Raw genomic sequence first — 5,396 nt, 5'->3', positions numbered from 1 at the left:
GTTGCTCAGGCTGGTCTCGAACTCCTGACCTCAGGTAATCCAGCTGCCTCGGCCTCCCAAAGTGCTGTGATTACAGATGTGAGCCACCGCACCAGGCCCAGAGGGGTGACTTTGAATAGAATGGGAGGCAGGTTTAACTTAGCAGTTCCTAGCTTGTCATTTCCCTTTAGCCTAGTGACTTCGGGGGCCTAAAGTATATTTTTTTTCACAATTCTATTTTGGTTTTAAATTCCAGGGGTTCCTTTTCAAATGTTTTGTTTTACAATTACGTTCCAAAGCCAAATATGCATAGTTTCAAATTCAAATATACAAATCAGGTTATTTTCAGAGCAGTCTGCTTTTTACCCCTGTCAGAATACTGAATGCAAAAAGGCAATGGAGAAATATTTTTCTTAAATATTGAAGAAAAAGAACTTTAAACTCAGAATTTTCTGTCCAGCCAAACTGCCATTTAAATAGGACAATATAATAATATTCATACAATAAAAGCCTCAGAAAATGTGTCTTACCATGACTTACAGTCATTAAAATGTTTATGCTTTATTTCCTGTGATCATAAGGTTCTAGGGAATAGAAAAATTTTCTTCTGAATCAAGTTATTAACATTAGTATTTATACAAAATAATTTTTAAGCATACTTAAATTTTTGATAAACCATTACACATCTAATATAAAATTCCACTGGAACTGTATCTGTATGTAACATAAATGGAGATTTTTTAAAAAATTAATTTATATCCACCTGTGCTGCCGGAGTTAACTTCAGCAGGCCTGGATTAGCCTGACACATTTTATTAAAATAATAAAGGCATCTCTCTGGCATAAGATGTGAACCATAATGATTAACAGTGTTTCTTTGTGACTTTGGGTCTGAGGAGTTGCCTGGCAGTTTGTATCAGTTTTGTTGTTGATAACATTGAAATTGGTGACGTGCACCTCAGTATAAAGTCTTACAGGGCTCTGTCCTTCTTTCTGGTTGTGTAGCAAGAAAATTCTGATGTAGCCAGAAAGATTAGATTCCACTTTTGACCCTTTAGTTCCAATGGATTCTGTACATATATTAGTGGTTCTGATTCAAGAATGTCCTGGTGCAACCCTTGGAGAAATGAAGAAAACTTGGATCCCAGACCAGCTCCTCCAGACCCTTTGCTGGAGACAGCCTTTGTCTATTACAAATAGTCTCACTTCTAGGCTGTTTCTCTATTGTTTTCTTTTCCTATGGTCACCTGTAGATTTGTAAGCCTTGCCATTTTGGATCATGCGAGCCTTGCTTAGCATTTGAATCCCATCTAGCTGTGGAACCCAAGGCCTTTTACAAATGTGAAAGCGGCCTGGGGTGGAGAAGAAACTCATATATATATATATATATATATACACATACTTTTTTATATATATATATATACATACTTTTATATATATATGTATATATATATACTTTAAGTTCTGGGATACATGTGCAAAACGTGCAGGTTTGTTACATAGGTATATAAGTTCCATGGTGGTTTGCTGCACCCATCAACCTGTCATCTACGTTAGGTATTTCTCCTAATGCTATCCCTTCCTAGCCCCCCAGCCCCCAACAGGCCCCGGTGTGTGATGTTCCCCTCCGTGTGTCTATGTGTTCTTATTGTTCAACTTCTTTTACTTCTATTGGATGCAAGGGCACACGGTATATTACTGTCTAGCCCTGGTAACGAGCTGTTTGGGGTGATAGAATTCATTTAGGGAGACATGGGGATGTGACTGTGGAAAGAATGCAAATTAAACTCTAACTGATATCAGAATATATGATAAAATGCATGGGATAGTGGTATTTCTGTTATCTGAAAATATAACTGGTATGGATATAATCTCTGAAAGGAAATTCCTCCCCCTACTGGGTAAGATTAAAAAAATAACTTGTAGATTTGTTTTTGTTCAGTAGTAATTGGACATGGAAACCGGGAGCCTTGAGAGTTGCCTAAGCCAACTCAAATAGTAAATTTGAAACAATATCAACAATCAACAAGAAATGACAGCCCTAACCAGGGAAATATTAGATGCACATGTGTTAGTGTACGCAAACACCATGTACAATAGCCTGGCGTGGTCAGTAAGGAAGGCTGACAGTTCATGGCATGGCAGTTCACTTCACAATAGAGTAGAGGAAAAGCAAAACTGTGTCCCCAACAGCCTTACCAGTGCCCGACCTGGTCCAGACTCTTCTACTGATACACAAAGTAAAGACAACTGGTAATTGATCTATAATTAATCTGGCTAATTCACCTGTCTCCATATCAGTCACCAAGGTGAGCCAACAATTTTCTCTGATGTAGAATGATCGCCCTCATGCATTTACTGTACTACCTCAAAAATATTTCAACTCTCCCGTGTAGTTTCTTTCTTTTTTTTTTTTTTTTGAGACAGAGTCTCGCTCTGTCGCCCAAGCTGGAGTGCAGTGGCACGATCTCGACTCACTGCAACCTCTGCCTCCTGGGTTCAAGCAATTCTCCTGTCTCAGCCTCCCTAGTGGCTGGGACTACAGGCACACACCACCACGCCTGGCTAAGTTTTTGTATTTTTAGTAGAGATGGGGGTCTCACTATATTGGTCAGGCTGGTCTCGAACTCCTGACCTCAGGTGATCAACCCACCTCGGCCTCCCAAAGTGCCGAGATTACAGGTGTGAGCCACCACGCCCAGCCTCTCCCATGTATTTTCACTAACTGTTAAGGTGGGTTCCAAATCTAATACAACTGGACAGTGTACTAATAATAGATTATATTGATGATATGATTATTTCTGAAACTGAAGATCAAGCTAAGAATAAAGTAATTAAGCTTACAAAGCATATCTCTAATTGGGGATGATTGCTAAAATTGAGGGGCCACACACAGACTGTGGAAGTTTTGGTGAAGTAATACATGCTGGAATGACCCATAACATACCACAGACCACCAAAAACAAATTACTCCTAATCCTCAGACTAGCTAAGAGGCTTAGTACCCAGTGGGTCTATTTGGCTTTTGGAGAAATCATATCCCTGAGTTATGAATACCGCTGGTCCCAATACATAAAATCAATGCGGAAAAGGATGCATTTGATTGGGAACCCAAACAACAGCCTTCTTATGACTGCAGGAGGCAGTGGTTCCACTGGGAACACACATTCATCATGCTAAAATGATATGACTGTTGGCTCCCAATATTCAAGCTGTGTGAACTCTCCGGCAGAAGTCGATGACTGCTGCTCACCAACTTTGGACTGGGGGACTAGAGCATGACCAAATGCTGCTCTCTACTGTACTCCTTCTGGAAAACAGTTACTTGTTTGTTATTGGGTATTGAGATCACCCAAATAACTGAAGAACATAAAGACTGGAAATACCCATCATGACATGGGTGATGTCAGAAAAGCACTCCGGTCAGCCGTGTACGGTGGCTCATGCCTGTAATCCCAGCACTTTGGGAGGCTGAGGCGGGCGGATCACGAGATCAGGAGTTTGAGACCAGCCTGACCAACCTAGTGAAACCCCGTCTCTACTAAAAATACAAAAAATTAGCCAGGTGTGGTGGTGGGTGCCTGTAATCCCAGCTACATGGGAGGCTGAGGTGGGAGAATTGCTTGAAGCTGGGAGGCGGAAAGGTTGCAGTGAGCTGAGATCATGCTATTGCACTCCAGCCGAGGCAACAGTGCGAGACTCCAACTTGGGGGAAGAAAAGAAGAGAAAGAAAAGAAAAGAAAAGCACTCCAATACGAGTGCAAGGCTCAAAGAAGTTCCATTTTAACTCTGTCTGCTGAGAAGCATTACAATATACACAAACCAAAATTTACCTAGGGATCACTGCTACTTATACGTCCTTGCCCTGAAGAATTCAACATTTTTGGATCTCCACTTTATTTCCAAATTGCACTAAAGCAATGAGTACTCAATGGCAACAAAGTGTCTGGTGGCTCAAACAGCATCAGCCCACCCAAAGCAAGAGAGCTTTAGGAGTATTGGAAACTGGGCTAGAAATCATTGACCAGGCAGAATTCTTTTTTTTTTTCATTTTTAATAAGGAAAGACATGTTGAAGAAAAAGACCTTCTAACATAAATAGAAAAACTAGAAGCATCCTATTTCAGGATGAAGGACAAAGATGACAAGTTACCTGGCATGACAGTACAGGACTGACAATTATAGCAGCTACTAAGATGACATGCCCAAACCTGGAAATGGGAATGAGCCTGCATGCTAGCACAGCTGGGTTATTAGATGTCTTAATTCAAATGGAGTCTGAGATATCCCCAACACAATGACCAGGGCATCTCACAGCAGAATTTCAAGTTACATACTCACGGAAGACTTATAAGCCACCCAGTCAATGAAAATGTTTAATTAGAGAAAGCAACCTACCAACATGTTCTTCCACGGCTTAAGCACCATGACTCAGTGCAAACCATTCTTTTTATAGTGTGACTCATGGTGATTGGATTTGCAAAAGGATTAGAGTGTTTCCCATGGGGAATAGATGGGCCCTGTTGTAGAGCCTCTTTCCTTGGGAAGCAATATTTGTTAAAGCCATATGCCCAGAGGAAAGGAGTTTGACTGTGTACTCCAAACATTTTGAATCCTGTGCACTCCAGACATAACAGAGATATAGCCTCAAGTTTATACTCTTATGAGAAATAACACAGGGTGTGGTAGGCAAAATAATGCCCCCCACAAAGATGTTCATGCCCTAATCCCCGGCACCTGTGAATATATTAGGTTACATGGCAAAGGAGAATTAAGGTTGCAGATGGAATTAAGCCTGCCAATCTGCTGACTTTGAGACGAGGGGATTATCCTGGATTATTCAGGTGGGCCCGATGTAATCACATGGGTCCTTATAAAGTGGAGGAGAGAGGCAGAGTTTGACATTGCTGTCAAACTAAGAGCAATTGTTTTGTCGTAAAAAGGCTGACCATGGGTCTAGGGTGGATTGTGCTGTTAGGGTTCATTCTGGCAGGCCTGGAAATCACCTGAACTGTCTAACTGAAATCAGAAATGTAACTCCCAGATGAGATGCATGACTTGCACCTGGCATGGACAAGACACCTCCCCCCCACCACACACACACAGAGAAGTCTGGCACTGGGGCTGATTATATGGCAAGAATATGTCTATATGACCAGCAGGGTATAAGAGGCACCAGCTCAGACTCCGTGAGCATCTGAGAATAGATGCACCGAAACTATTCTTGCTCTCCCATCCCTTAGAAAGTCCTGGGTAGGACCACCGTCATGCCTCCTTCTGTAACAGGAAGAAACCTTCATTTGTGTATAGAACAGCAGAGGATGGAGGGAGGTGGTGGAATTGACAGTAGGACAACTAGGTGGCACCTGTCTATTTTCACGATGCGTCTGACGTCTTGAAATATGGAAAGAGATCCTC

This window comes from Nomascus leucogenys, chromosome 13 (genome assembly GCF_006542625.1).
Source record: "Nomascus leucogenys isolate Asia chromosome 13, Asia_NLE_v1, whole genome shotgun sequence".
Lineage (NCBI taxonomy): Eukaryota > Metazoa > Chordata > Mammalia > Primates > Hylobatidae > Nomascus > Nomascus leucogenys.
This window is presented reverse-complemented; position numbering follows the sequence as displayed.